This window comes from Panthera pardus, unplaced genomic scaffold, assembly GCF_024362965.1.
Source record: "Panthera pardus isolate Hobbes unplaced genomic scaffold, ASM2436296v1 HiC_scaffold_24, whole genome shotgun sequence".
NCBI classification, from domain to species: Eukaryota; Metazoa; Chordata; class Mammalia; order Carnivora; family Felidae; genus Panthera; species Panthera pardus.
Genome location: NW_026526810.1, coordinates 90,985,256 through 91,001,511, shown reverse-complemented (window position 1 = coordinate 91,001,511; position 16,256 = coordinate 90,985,256). Strand labels below are relative to the sequence as shown.

General features: G+C 40.3%; 1 long non-coding RNA gene across 1 annotated transcript in view; it reads left to right on the top strand.

The window, feature by feature from the left end:
- Positions 1–14,040, top strand: part of LOC128773012 (uncharacterized) — a 72,033-nt gene extending 57,993 nt beyond the window's left edge. Inside the window, exon 3 of the long non-coding RNA XR_008417191.1 lies at positions 13,599–14,040. This is a non-coding gene — a long non-coding RNA (uncharacterized LOC128773012). The remainder of the gene's footprint in view (positions 1–13,598) is intronic.
- Positions 14,041–16,256: the final 2,216 nt, after the last annotated feature.

The window sequence follows — 16,256 nt, the reverse complement described above, 5'->3', positions numbered from 1 at the left end:
TTTTAAGGCACTTAAAGACAAGAAATATGATCCAATTAGATCTTCAGAAAAATCCACTTCTGATTGATCTAATTTCAGCAATATAGTAAACTAAGAAACCTGAATACCCTCCCATAGTAACTCCTAGAAAAGATTTATAAAGTAAAATAAAAATTTTGATAAATGCAAAGCCAAACTGACACATACACAAAACAGGCACATCTCCTGTGCCAAAAAAGAGGTCCCAGGAAGCCAGAGCAGCAGCCTGGAACTGTAGGCCATGCTCATTCAGGGACAGGGATGCAGGATGGATAGGGACGGAAAAGGCAGAGTTTACTTGCTTCTATTAAGCCAGCAGGAGAGCAAGAGAAGAGTTAGCAACAAGGGGTCTTATCTAATGTAACATAACCAGTCATGGGAATGACATCGCATCACCTTTGCCATATTGTGTGATTATTAGTGGGTCTTAGGTCTCAATCACACTCAAAGGGAGGGGATTTATAGGGCGTGAATACCAGAAAACAAGTATCATTGTGGGTCACTTTAGGGTCTGTCCACCACTTAGGATCTGTCTGTACAGACATTCTGTAGTGCCACCTCCCATGTGTATCTATCAAGAAGTTTCTTACCAATGTCAGAGCAGAGTATTGACTTCCCATGTCACCTCTGGTATGCTAGTAACATGGTCTGTCCCACACCCATTGCCTAAGAATATAGAGGAACACAAGATTTATTAGTTTTTCATTTGTGTACTTTGTGAAAGCATTGCATGGTTATGGAGTCATTCCAAATGGTGCAGCTAAGGACAAGTACAAAGCAGAGATCCTCTTTACCACTCACCAACTTGCCAGAAGTAATTTTTAGAAGTAGTTTCTGGATAGTGCAAGTTATCAAGACTATCACCATTTCAGTAAAACAAGAGCATCGTCTGTCCAAGAGAAAATAGGAGTTGTACCGGGCAAGCTTAGCTATTTAATTTTCTGAGGCACCCAAGGTGGAAATGAAAGAGTAAGAGATTTATTAAGGGGGTTCAGGGGTGCAATAGGGGAGCTACAGAAGCAGCTTCTGGTCTGCCCTGTTGTGCTGTGAGTCAGAGAATGAAAGTTTAGTGGTAGGTTAAGGAGAGATTAAAACCAAATGGTTAGTTATAAAATAAGAGAATTAAAAATTGAAAGGAATGAAATTTACATAGAAAAAAGCAAGCGTGTTTTTTTTTTTAGGAATAAAGAAGAATAATATTAGCATGAAAAGAGTGCAAAGTATAAAAGTAAATAAAGGTCAAAAGTCAAAAGAAACCACGTTGAAAATTAAATTAAAAGTTGAAACAAAGTATTACAAAAGTTGGGGTTAATTATTTTTTAAAAAGATGGTGAAGAGATGAACTGATAATTTACAAGCAACACAGATGGCCCATATATGTGAAGGGAGCTGCTTCTCCCTTCAACCAAAAATTTCGTAAAAATCACAAGATACTATTTCTCGCCTATTAGATCAGCCATGATTTAAAAATTTGATAATATCTAATGTAAACTTGAGGAAAACAGTCTCATACACTGTGGGTAGGAATACAAATTTTATGGCAATTGTTTAGATGACAATTTGACAATATCTCTAATAATGTATAAAGCTACTTGAATTAATAACTCCATTTCTAAGAATGTAGGTTTTAGTATTTTTGCATGGGGTGTGTGTGTGTGTGTGTGTGTGTGTGTGCGTGTGTGTGTGTGTGAATACACCATTTACCTTTATATGTAAGATAGACAAATACATAGATTCTAGATAAATCACTATTAATTGAAATAGAGAAAGAGTAGAGCAGCTTGCATGTCTATTAATTGGAATTGGTAACATAAATTATTATATCTCCATTAAATATTATTCACATAATATAGCTTCTTCCCACCTGAAATGGGTTTCCCTTCCTTCTCCTTCAGGAGATCTTCTCAGGTTATTTTATATCTTAGTGATGATTTCTTTAGTTGCTGCTCGGGTATTACCCACCATACCAATTTTCACTCACTTTTACTACCCTTAAGTGGTAGGTTGATCACATTAATGGTCCCAATCAATGGCCACTCTATATGCATGCTCTCTGCCTTATAACTCTGTGGTTCTGCTCCAATTTAAATCTGGACTTGGCCATGTGACCTGTTTAGGTAAATAGGAAAATAACAAATTGAAGACACATACACATGCAGGCTTGGAAAAAGAGTTTGCAGATTTCTGCTTCCTCTGTTTACACATTTCTGATGGACCCCCATAACTGCCAAAAAACATGCCTAGTAGGACTTCTCAGGATAAGGTATGTGGAGTGGAGTCCAATCATACCAGCTGAAGCCGTCATAGACCAGCAAACTGCCACTTAATTGTCAGGCCACTGAGTAAGCCCCAGCTAAAATCAAAGCACTGGCTAAACCAGTGAAGATCAACAGAACCACCCAATCAACATGTAGATTCATGAGAAATAATAAGTGAATGTTGTTTTAAGCTACTACAATTTGGAGTTGTTTGTTATACAGCAATAGCTAACTGATATACCTGTCAAGTCACTTTTTCAAAAATATGTAGATTTTCCCAAGCTACTCATGATTATCAATTAGCATTCACTATCTTAAAAAATATTTTTAAAATAGAGTCTACCATAAAGTTCAGGACACTCTGCTATCCTTATGGTGGTTTAATCATTATGTCTTCTACAAACCTAGATATTTTCTTTTAGAATTTAGTTGTTTCTTAAGTCAACTTCCATTAGCCTTCTTAAATTATTTCCTTATTAAAATTTATTTAATTTTTTAATATTTATTTTGAGAGAAAGAGACAGAACATGAGTGGGGGAGGGGCAGAGTGAGAGGGAGACACAGAATCTGAAGCAGGCTCCAGGCTCTGAGCTGTCAGCACACAGCCCAATGCAGTGCTCAAACCCACAAGCTGTGAGAACATGACCTGAGCTGAAGTCAGACACTCAAGTGACTGAGCCACCGAGGCGCCCCTATTTAATTTTTTTAAGTAGGCTCTAAGCCTAATGTGGGGATAAAACTCCCATCCCCATGGTCAAGTGTCACATGTTCCACTGACTGAACCAGCCACATAACCCTCCATTAGTTTTTTTGAGACCAACCTACATTATTTTCAATAGTGTGGTAACCAAGAGGATAATGATTATGAACCCAGTGGAGAGAAAAACCTTTGGAGAGGATTTCCTAAAGTCATCACTTTGGGGGTTTCTTTTTTTCTCCCATCCTATGCCAGTTCCATCAGTAAGGGTCTCAGTTGACACAGAACTTGTTTCAAATACAGGAGGAAGAGATGTACCCACAACCAATCACCCGTGGTAAGAGAAGTTTTGAGTTTTGTTTTTGTTTTGTTTCGTTTTTGTAAAGCAGGAGTCTTTCAGACAATGATGAATATGCCTTTATTCTGATCTTGAAAAAACTTTAAGGAAGCATTTTTACAATGCTGTGTAACACAAATTGGTTTAACCCACTTTTATACATTTAAAAGCCTATGGAAAATAGACTTTTAAATCCATCAGGTTTTTTTGTTGTTTTTTTTTTTTTTTTTTTCTGCTCAGTGCTTTTCCTAAAATCTCTTTTCCTTGCATTCTGGGTTTTTTTCCCCCTTAAACAGTCTTCAATTTTTCAAAACAGAGGAGAATTGATTAGGACCTTCGTTCATGCCTTATTCTCAGAAGATGAAATGCTTCTTCAAAAATCCTTTGCAAACAAGCTCTCAAGTCAATTACTCTCCATTTTTTGTAATGTAAAACAAATTGTACCATTAGTCATTTAACACAAGCAAAACATCTCCCTCTGTGGAAACCACCAAGCCATTTGTTTTAAAAAAACTGAAGAATAAATCACACTTACCTAATGGATGAAGCCTGATAATTTATCCATATGTCATTACTAAAATTGACATGGAAGAAGTTGCCAAGAGGAAGCGATAAACAGTAACTCTAAAAAAAGAAAAACAGTTATTGAATCATCATTAATCATATCTTTGTTTTAAAGTTTGATTCTGTTTCTACCAGGACATTAATTGACATTTTCACTTACTCTTTTGCCTACGATTGAACAACTTTAAAAGAGCTGTTTACAAAATAACTATTCTCATAGCCAGTCTGTGGAAAAGGTACTATTCCCAAGTGACTTTTTATGATACTTAGGTTATCAATGAGTGGCTTGTGCATATGCCCTTTTTACATCTAAAAAGCAACGAGAAGATGCTCACATCTGCATCATTTGTTTTTTAAGATCGTCGACCTTGGTACTGGGTATCATCAGTGAGACAGGAACGCAGAACCCTCCAGAGCAAAATGACCTAAGTTCACATTGCGTTCCCTAAGTCCAACCTGGATCTCCTGAAGCCATTGGCCATACTCAAAACCTACACTCACTTCTGGCAATTATGTCATATACCAATGGAGCTTCCTCTAAGAAACTGAAAATTCTGTTAATTGACCTTAATCTCTTTTTGCTGTTTGGCAATGGTTTCCCAGAAAATTAACTGAAAAGGCTGTAATGACAGCCCCAAATCCCTCTTACTCAATGGTGCAATACCACTATTAAATATACATATATATTATATATATATATATATATATATATATGTTTATATATACTATATTTATTATATTTTATATATATAATATATATTATATATAAGTATATTATATTTATTTTTATTTATTTATTTATTATATTTATTATATTTATTTATAGTTATTTATTATAAATTTATTTATTTTATTTATATATATAATATATTTATTATATTTATATATATTATATATATATATTATATATATATATATTTGCCTCACTAGTCTCCTTTGTTAAGTGGCTTTTTTAAAACTTTCTGGGCAGGTCATGGCAAAAGAATTTTGTTGTTGTTTTTAATAATAAAATTACATTCATGTTGTGGTTCTTTGAATTGTTGGGAAGGTCCCCTTCTGTATCCACTAATGAAAGGTGTGATTCAGGGGTGCCTGACAGGCTCAGTAGATGGAACATGTGACTCTTGATCTCAGGGTTATGAGTTTGAGCCCCACATTGAATGTAGAGGTTACTTAAAAATAAAACTTAAAAAAAAAAGATAGGTATGATTCAAAGAGAGGGAAATATACTTAGTGGTAACCATGAGCTTGGTACTTTACATACATTAGCTTATTTAATCTTATACCACTTTGTAATGTACTATTGTCATCTCTTGATTTGTAGTTGAGGAAATGAAGGCTCTCTAAAAATGAGATAACTTACCCAAGGCCACATATGGAGTCAGAATTTGATCCTGTGTGGGTCTGACCCCAAGGCCAGTGACCTGTGTCTTCTCATTGTCCAGTCAGATTTTAATAAGACCTGTTTGAATGACATTTATGAGAAGCCACTGAGTTTCATCTAATTTACTTTCTGGATCTAGGATTACTTTCTCCTCTTTTTTATGTAATCTACAGTTTGCTTACATTTCATCCCTTTTAGTTGCCCAGAATGTAAAAAACAGCACTGAACAACAGTCCCCTATTACAAAACCCAAACTCCCATGACTTGCAGACAACAGAAGCAAACTGTCCGCACAATGGTTTAAATACTCTGACGTCCTGCTTGCTGCGGCAGCACATATACTGAACACTGTCATCAAGCAGGCCAATATTCAAATTCTCAGGGGGTTGCTGAGTATTAAACAAGGTCATGTATGTAAGCACCTGATAGACGTACAATAAACAGTCACTTGATCTGACAAATACTTCACTGAGTGGCAAACAAAGCTGACCCGACTTCTGTCCCCATTAGACAGCCTTGGAGGAGAGGAAGGGAATGAAAAGTGAAGGTGGGGGAATAACACAAAGGGCCAGGGCCTCAAGGCCGCGCAGCCAAACGCAGCTGAGAGTGTGGAGACCAAACCTCCTGCTTCACAAAGTCAAGGTCTGGGGCTTTTAACTGTGTTCAGGGCTTGGTAAAGCTTTCTTCTCCATTAGGGAAGCTTCCAGTTCCGGTTGCCACTTGGGAGGGAAGCAGTCAAGCCTGGCAGGTAACAAGTAGCTCTGTGATGACAACACTGCTCAGACATCAAGCCTATTGACAGAACAAGCTGACAAGTTCATACCCCCATGCGGGATTGCAAATTCTCTGATGTGTTTTGCCACCTTCAAGTGTGGACAGATGTATTTGGGGGGGAAAATGATTTTATTGCAAGTTAGGTTTTTCTTGTGTTGCTCAGCAGCCCCTGTAGTTTTGACAGGTGCAAGAGAAGCAGTGGATGTAGGTTTGCAAATCTAGCTAGGATGCCTCGACGCCTCCCCCAGTTGTGCATCGTGGAGGATCAGCAGGCTGTGCTGGCATTTGTCCCATCAGGATGCATGTGGCTAGTGCTGCTTGGAAGAAGCCTTCCTGGATAAACTCGCCCCACCCCCGTCTTTCAACCTTTCTGGTGAATTCCTTTAGGGAGCTCACGGTGTGCCAAGTACTGTTCGAAGTATATGTAACTAATCACTTTATCTTCACATCAGCCTGTGAGGCAGCCACTATATTTGCCGCATGTCACAAATGAGGAAACAGGGACACAGGACAGTTAAGTATCTTGCCCCCAGTCACCTTTGTAAATAAGTGGCAGGGCCATGTTCTGGACCTAAGCAGAAAGATGCTGGAGTCCACACAGTGTGCAGGACCTTGCACTGAGAGGCTGGAGATGCTGGGATTCATCCCTCACTCTGCCACTTCCTCATAGTGACGTCTACTTTCGCTGAGCACGTACTGTGGTCCTAGCCCTGCGCTAAGCACCTTCAATACATTTTTCACTTAATACAACAATAGGAAGTGAATACTACTGTAATCCTTACAAATGGGAGGATTGAGGGGTGCCTAGCTGGCTCAGTGGGTTAAGCCTCCGACTTGGGCTCAGGTCATGATCTCGCAGTTCATGAGTTTGAGCCCTGTGTCAGGCTCTGTGCAGACAGCTCAGGGCCTGGATCCTGCTTTGGATTCTGTGTCTCCCTCTCTCTCTGCCCCTCCTCCACTTGCACTCTGTCTCTCACAAAAAAAATTTTTTTTTAATGGAAGGTTGTCCTTCTAAAAAAAAAATGGGGAGACTGAGTCTTAGAAACGTAAGGAACTTGCCCAAGTTTACAAAACTAGTAAGAGTTGAGGCCAAGACAACTTTATCTCTCTGACCCCAGAGGTCTTAACTACTACAGTGTCCTGCCTCTGTCCCATATTAGTTGTCTTGAGTATTTGACCTCTCTAGGCCTCATTTTCCTCATCTGTGAAATGGGCATAATATTAGTAACTATCTCAAAAGATCAATGTGAGGCTGAAACAAAGGTATATGAAGAAAATCTACAAACCATAATGTACCAGACAATTTTTAGCTACTATCATTTTTTTTAATTGCCCTTTCAAGTACTTATCTAACCAGGCCCCCAACTAAATGCAAGTTTCTCAAGAGTGGAAACCATGACTTCTCTGCTTGTCATTTTATCTCCAAAAGAATTTGGCATAGAATTTGGATGTATGGTCAGGTGCATAGGTAGAGCCTGGTGAATGTTTCTTAAATAAGCATAAGCATGTGGGACAACAATGCCAGAAGTTTTGTCTTAGAGGAAGCTTGGCTAAGCCACTTTGCAAAGACAACTTCAGGCTTTTAGCCAATAATTGTCTTATCTATAATAATTATGAAAGACATGTACATTGTTTTACTTTAAAACAATACACGAACTAATGTGAATCAAATCAATGTGGGAAAAGACTCCAAGAAAAAACCCATAATTTCACTCTAAATCCATTAACCTGAGGTATCCATCCCTCCACAGCTATTTCAAAAGCTCACTCGGTTTAGAAGAAAGGGAGTCTGCTTTGTGGGAAATATGTGATTTATGTAGCAGGACTAGTGACAATGACCTCCCTTTCCTTGAATTTTCTAACCTATTCTCTACAAGGATAAACTCTCTTGTGTTAATTGAGGGATTCTCTCCATGACTAGTTTGATCAATGTGTGACCATTATATTATCAATACACATTTTCTGTAAGACGTGCTGTAATTCACATTCTTCTCCAAGCAAATTAATTCAGTCCTTCTCAGAGCTGAAGCCTCTGGCACGTGTGACCTCACTGATTTACATGCACTGAGACATAACTCAGAGGGTGGAGGAGAGAAGAGAGAAAAGAGAGGGCAAATCTCTTGCCTCTGTCTTCTTCACCCAGTGGTTTTGTGCAGGGGAATCCCAGACAGTCCTGTAGCACGACCATGTCTTGAGTCTTGAACAAGGTAATGCAAATAAATGAGGCTTTTTCCTTCAAACAGGACAAGTTCCTTGTAGGTCAGGGTCTTTGCATTTGTCACTCCTTCTGTCTTGGGTGTGTATTCCCAGATCCCCCCATCACTGTCTCCTTTCTGCCTTTCAGTTTCTTTCCCCAGAGGCCTTCATCCCTCGCTAAAGTAGTCCACTTCCCAGTCCCACCCAGTAAGCCTGTTTAAGTATCTCCACATTTACCTGGGCCCAAAGGTATCTTACATGTTTCTGTACTTCCTACCTGTCCCCCTCAACTTGGGCTCAAACTCCTACAGGGCAGACAAATCTGCTGCACCCCTAGATGCTTGGCATAGTGTGACTTCACTCTGGGGAGACGGGCCGCCCTCCCTGCCAACCTCACTCCTACCCCCCTCCCCCATCTCCATGCCAGAAGGGCTGTACTGAGGGCACATCCAAGGAAGTGGGGTGCCCTGGCCCTTGGTGGTGCCCTGTATTCTCATGGTGACTGGGGCACTGTAGCTCTGTCTGTGGCACCACCTCAGCTCAAATCCTGATCCACACACTTGGTGTACTATTTCAAGGAGTCTATATCATGACTGCGAGGGTACAAATTCCTGTGCCAGCTCTTAGCAGCTGGGTGATCTTGGGCGAATTATTTAATCCCACTAGGCCTGAATTTCTTCCCCCTAACAAAGGGGACATAAAGCACCTATTCTGCAGAGTTGTGAAGATTCACTGAGATAATGAATGTACTGTGCTGTGCCCAGGGCCTACTACAAGGCAAGCTGTCAATAAATTGTAGCTCTGAATTTATTAATGATGGAAGATCATTTATGCTTATGCTGCCAGTCCCTCTCCCATGGTGGACCCCACTAATTGATTATACCATTCTTTCTGTTAAAAAAACAAAAAGAATGGCTTCACAACCTTCATGTAACACCACTGTCTCCTAGAGGGTCACTACCAATCAATCATTCAGTGTTGGTGTGCAGACTGAGGCCTATTAGCCCTTCCTGATTTAGGAAGCTCTTAACAGGCTGTCAGGATTATTAACATTGAGCTTGATGTCCAAAAAGGAGATTTGTAGTTAATTTTGCTTCTGGACAAGTGATATATTCAGAAGTATACACCCATGAACAAACCCACTAATGTGGGAGAAAGAATAGTAATGGGAGAGCCTGCTCTTGATAGATGAAGTGGAGGGGAAGGCCCCACCTCCTCCCATTAGGTCTGGCTCCCAAGAGGTTACAGAAACAGGACTATCAGAAGGCAAGTTGTGAGCACTGCTCTGATTTACTCTCTGATATATCGCTTTAGATGTAAGAGCTCTGATGGAAACTGGAAAAAAAATGTCCTTCATGATTGGTTCCCTTTGAATTCTCATTAAGTATTCCAAACACCTCCTAACAATTTCTGGGTTCCAATCAATATCAACAGAGGACTACAGTTTTTAATAACTTATTTTTAAATTAGAATCAAGCAGCTTATTACTTTTTTTTTTGGTACCATTTTAGAAGTGACAATGAGATTATTAAGGAGCTTTTCCGACAGCTGAGAAGCCTGCTGGCTTGGATGGATAACAATAATACTTTCAGAGCAAAAATGTAAAGAAGCTAGAAAGATGAACTATAGACATAAAAATAGAAAGTGAGGCTTGTGTTTAACTTACTTCTGTTAAGTCTGGCCCTCCCCTAAAAAGCAAATTAGGAGATACCAGCTTCCCCACACTCCCAGGTCTCCTTTCTTATTCCCACTTTCAGTGGGTTTTCTTCATTTCTTGAAGGACCCAGTGCCCCAACTTTCTCCATCAGTTTCATCATTGAAATCTTCCCCTAAGAAATTAGTTGGGGAAAAGATAATTCATACCAGAGTGGAAATGCCTAGTGGCTTAATATTTCCTCTTATAGACAATATACAGACTTCATCACTTAAAGACTTAGGGCTGAATTGTGTCCCTCCACCAATCCAGTGTTGGAGTCCTAACCCCCAGTAACTCAGTATGTGAGAGATAGGGCCTCTAAAGAAGTAATTAAAGTTAAATGAAGTCATTGGAGTGGGCTTTAACCAATGTATGACTTGTGTCCTTATAAAAAAGAGGAGATTAGGGGCACCTGGGTGGCTGAGTTTATTAAGCATTTGACTCTTAGTTTTGGCTCAGGGCATGATTTCATGGTTTGTGAGTTCAAGCCCCTTGTCAGGCTCTGCACTGGCAGTGTGGAACCTGCTTGAGATTCTCTCTCTCTCTCTCTCTCTCTCTCTCTCTCTCTCTCTCTCTCTCTCCCCCCCCCCCTCCCCTGCTCGTGTTCTCTCTCTCTCCCTCTCTCTCTCTTTCTCTCTCTCAATAAATACAATCTAAAAAAAGAAGAAGAGGAGGAGATTAGGACACAGACAGGCACAGAGGGAAGACCTCTTGAAGGTGGAGACAGAAGACAGCCATCTACCAGCCAAAGAGGGAGGCCTCAGAAGAAGCTGACTCTGCTGACACTTTCATCTTGAACTCCTAGCCTCCAGAGCTCTGAGGAAATAGATCCTTGTTGTTTAAGTCACCCACTCTGTGGTATTTTGTTATGGCAGTCCTAGCAAACTAGTACAAATAGATTTGGAATCAGTGAAATTTATGTTAGAATCTCAACTCTCGCGTTTAGTAACTGTGAAATCTCAGGTAGACAGCTCCCTGAACTTTAGCTTTCTCAACTATTTTTTTTCTTTTTTTCTTTTTTTTTTTAATTTTTTTTTAACGTTTATTTTTGAGACAGAGAGAGACAGAGCATGAACAGGGGAGGAGCAGAGAGAGAAGGAGACACAGAATCCGAAACAGGCTCCAGGCTCTGAGCTGTCAGCACAGAGCCCGACGTGGGGCTCGAACTCACGGCCATGAGATCATGACCCGAGCTGAAGTCGGACGCTTAACCGACCAAGCCACCCAGGCGCCCCTAGCTTTCTCAACTATTAATAGAGATGACAATCCCAAACTCATAGGGTGCTTGTGAGGGTTAAGTGAGACAGTATGCATTATTGGTTAGCATAGTACTTTCATGGCACCTGGTACCTTGTCAAGTATTATTATTACCACCATTACTACTTTTATACTGGAATTTTAACTGGATACAGATCGATGAGATCAGTACTTTTATACCATCATTTGTCTTTACATAGCAGATACTCATAAAACATTTATTCCTGGATCATGCTTCCCTGGGGGCTTCTCACTCCTAAGGGACCCTCAATTCCCATACAGATGGCACTGCAAGCTACAGGTGGCCTTGGTCTTCAAGAAGGTAGATAAGAATTGTGGAAAAATATAAGCAGAGTCTATCCCGCAACAAAGGAGGTGAGATGAGTCTTCACCAACTTTTCATTTGAAATAAATTTTAAGCTTACAGAACTATCAGTGATTATAGTTAGACATAGTTTATTAAATGATTCATACTAATACTGAAGCAGCTTGTTTCTAATTAATTTTCTGAGAAAGACACTTAAATGTAGGCTTTAAGACAAATGTCTTGACTTGTGGAACAGTTATGTAATAATTATTGTTTCAGGCCAGACCCATTAAATTTCAAAAAAAAATTCTGAATTTTGACAATTAAATTGTTTTTAGAATCTATGGTTTTTCTAGCAATCAAAACTTCTGATAAGGGAAGGGAAGACCTCACTAAAACTAATACCATATCCCCTACCCTACAGTTTCACAAAAAGGTTATAGAACAGATCACTCAAAACCATTTATCCACAAGGCGTTCTACGCAGTCAATACAAATAAAGTCACATTTCCTTGCATTGCATCAGGAAGCAGACATAGAGCCCCTTTGGACCTCTGGGTTCTAGGATTTTAGAAGTGAGCACATTAGCATCAACTGTACATTTTAAGGCTTTCCCACAAGCTTAATCAGTTAATGGAAGTAAAGCTGAGATTGAACCAGGTAGGTATATAACACCAAAATGCAAAACCAATGTAGCCTTTCTTCTAAGTTTTGTCCCTAGTGTGCACACTCTATCGCCGCCATTCCTTGCCAGTAGCAGTGAGGTGTCCCCTTTTTGTCTCTCTACTCCAACTTTCACAGGAAATGTCTCTATTCATTTATCCTAAGTCCATAATGTTCCCCATCCTGCAGCTGTATGTTCTACTATGGCCCCCTCCACCGTCTGGTGCCCGAAGCCCACTACAACCTCCCCTTCTCAATTATCTATCTCTTATCTATTTCCTTGTGCAATACAGCTGATCACACTGTGCAACAGACTCAAGAAATCCTGGGTAGAAAGGCTGAGAAGAGGGGGGATCTGGGTCCCACTCTCATATCTGGCCTCTGGGAGTTCCTAGAGCACAGCTGTTAAGAGTATATCATTAGTTCTCACAGTTCGTGAGTTCGAGCCCCAGGTTGGGTTCTGTGCTGACAGCCTGGAGCCTGCTTCAGATTCTGTGTCTCCCTCTCTCTGCCCCTTCCCCACTCGTCCCCCCCCCCACCGCCTCTCTCTCTCTCTCTCAAAAATAAATAAACATTAAAAAAAGGGTACATCATTAGATTGCCAATCAGTACCTCCGCAAATCTAGAACTGACCCAAATAAATGCACATTAAAATCTTTGAAGAAGTAGCCTAACAATAGAAAAACAGACAAAACATTGAGTTGTTTGTTTTTTCTTTAGACTTGTTTTGTAGTTGATTTCCCCTTCAAGAAGAATAAGAGCAAGATAACTTTCTTTGAATTGAAATGAAATTCTCCATTGGGAATGGTTATGTACACAAGACTTGCAGAAAACCATTTCCCAACTTCTCCAACAGCACACAAATGATCACGGGGACATGTTCTCTTCACTTCCGTTAGTGTGTCACCTCCACATTGTCCAGCAGAGGAGAAAAGAAAGACTGACTTGTGCTTAGTCACACAGGATAACCGAAACTTCACTGCACGTATATTTTTGCTCGCTACATCGCTGGGCCCGGCAGAACACTAAATTGTTTTCTGCTTTTCTTAAGTAACGATCAATCAATACATTGATTCAGCTTAGCCTCCCTGTGTTTACAATCTCCTGGTAAACCAGGGCCTCGCTTGATTTCCTTTGTCCTGCATCCTTCAGTCGCCAAGAAGCTTTTCTGCCTGTTCAGGTGACCCTACTCCCTCCCCAGGCGAGCTTAGCTCTTCATGGGTAAACTTGGTTTGCAAGTGCACACCCATAGTCTTTGATTCAGCAGTTCCCCACAGCTTTTGAATCCGACCTGACTATACTGTCTCTCCTTTCTTCACATTGTAATTTGTCCATCAACTTTATCAGCCAGTCAATGTGTTCTATTTTAAAAATTCTTTTAGGCTATACTGGTGACAGAATATAGAAACGAATAATGTTGTGATGCTCTGGACTTCTTTTTCTTCAGTGTCTCATGGAGGAATTTGGATGAAGATTGCTGGATATGACAGCCTCCGTGAACATCTGCAACATCTCTTGCAGGACCCAGTAAAATCTTCCCATGCTTTCACAGGCAGATCTGTTATTGTACATGGGAAAGAACCCACTAGAGCCTGCAGTTACGATGAGCTCAGTCACAGAATCCCCTGGAATAGTAGCTAAAGGAATAAAGGCAGAAGTTAAAAATGAAATTAAAAGCAACAAATATAATGCAATGCTCCTGGTAAGCATGTAGTAGATACCCATTAACCAATTAAGAGACAAAGAAAACACAAAATGTAGCTCAGTTGTACACCTTCAGAGACTGCAGTCACTGACAAACCGCAGATACTTAGGACACGAGGTTTCATCATCCCCTGTGCAGGTGATGGGAAGACTTGAATGAGGCAAGTGTCATTTAAAAGGGAAAGCTTTGGGGGCACCTGGGTGGCTCAGTCGGTTAAGCGGCTGACTTCGGCTCAGGTCATGATCTCACGGTCCGTGAGTTCGAGCCCCGCGTCGGGCTCTGTGCTGACGGCTCGGAGCCTGGAATCTGTGTCGGATTCTGTGTCTCCCTCTCTCTGACCCTCCCCATTCATGCTCTGTCTCTCTCTGTCTCAAAAATAAATAAACGTTAAAAATTTTTTTAAAAAAATAAATAAATAAAAGGGAAAGCTTTGGAGTGCCTGGGTGACTCAGTCGGTTAAGTGTCCGACTCTTGGTTTCAGCTCAGGTCATGGTCTCTCAGTTCATGAGATGGAGCCCCTCCTGGGGCTCTGTGCTGAAGGCCCAGAGCCGGTTTCGGAGTGTCTCTCTCTCTGCCCCTCCCCCACTCTCACTGTCCTAAGTAAATAAATAAAATCTTTAAAAAAAGAGAAAGCTTCTTTAGTCTTCAGCAGTGGTAACATCAGTGAAACTTCCTTCTTTTCTTCCCTCTTTCCTTCCTTCCTTCCTGTCTGTCTTAAAATCATCAACCTAAGCAAACACATACCTATTGTTTGACAGAAAACTCTGCCTTCTCAATATTAACTGGAATGCACATACTTCCAATCGAGATGTTTAGTCTTCTGTTTAATAATGTATTGGATCTATTTCTGCCCTTGTAATCAAAGATTTTTATCTAAGTTTAGCCCTAGACTGTAGTGTCTTTGAAAAGTATTGTTCATTCTAGGACTTTGTAAAAATGGAATAAGCCAGACTTTAGGAAAGGTACTATCAACTATTTGGACTTCCCAGACCTAGGACCAGAAGCTCTGACTGATATGGATTTACTCCTAAAGGGAATGGATGGTTCCCTGTCAATCTCTGGTGGCAGAAAAGGACAGCCCACCGACAGTCATTCTCGAACAGGAACACAAGTGGGTCTTGCAATGAGGATGGGAAAAGGAACTTTTTCTTACTCTTCGGCCAGAGGTTGGACTGGCCATCCAGAGTATGTATGGTGGTGGGTGGAGATCTTAATTTTTAAGGTTGAGCCAACCTCTACTACTCAGAGGCCTATCCAACCGTGGGCCTAAGAGTAGTCACTTTTGATGGCCTACCTAAACTGTTCTCAAAAGTCAACTGATAAACATGAGGCAAAGCTTCACTATATCATCTTTGTCACTTGCAAATCTCATCCTGAATCTAAAAGTAGAATGAAGTTTTTTAATTCACGGTACCCCTAGCATATAGCACAGCTCTTGGCAAACGTATTATTGGATTGAAGTTTCATAAAATTCTATGGTATTATCAGTATAGGAGTTTTATCTGTATTGACTAAAGGGAACAAGCCCTTGATTGACTTATTTCTAACTTGAGCGGCAAAAGTCTAGCTCAACTAGCTTGCTTTCATTTTTGTTAAACTAAATTGGTTGATCCTGTCATTGAAAACAAGTGAACCCACTGGTGTTCCCACAGGCACAGAGGAGAAAATCACTGATTCACCCCACTGTCATTCTGAGCCTTGTCTCCATTTCTCTCAATGTAGGTGCTGACTGGGCCAGCAAAAAGCATCAAAGCCAATAAATGTTTTGTTTTCCCAATCCATGTAAAGACACATTTTCATCATGTTCTTGGACCTACTGAAATTAACCCACATATTCTTTTTTTTCTAATGTTTATCTTTGAAAGAGAGAAAGAGAGAGAGAAAGCACAAGCGGGGGAGGGCAGAGAGAGAGGAGACACAGAATCTGAAGCAGGCTTCAGGCTCTGAGCTGTCAGCACAGAGCCTGATGCAGCACTTGAACTCACAAACCATGAGATCATGACCTGAGCTGAAGTCAGCCACTTAACCAATTGAGCAACACAGGTGCCCCAAGCCACATAGTCTTAAAAACCACCTGTACAGTCATAAAAATAAAAAGGGAATTAATCAATGAAAGATATAGTTAGGTGCACCTTGATCGGAGAATGTAAAGAATATCATGTTTTTAGAAACCTGGTGCGTGAAAGGTACTGTTAGACACTTCCCTTAGCATTTTCTTATGCAATTTCTCAATACAACTCTTTAAGTTAGGTATTACATTCCCCACTTTATTAATGAGGAAATTGAGGTTGATTGTTAATTCACTCAACAAGTATTTATGAAGCACTCATATTCCAGGTGCTGTTCTAGATGCTGGATATACATAGCAGTGAGCAGAAAAAGGTCCTCATGGAATTTATG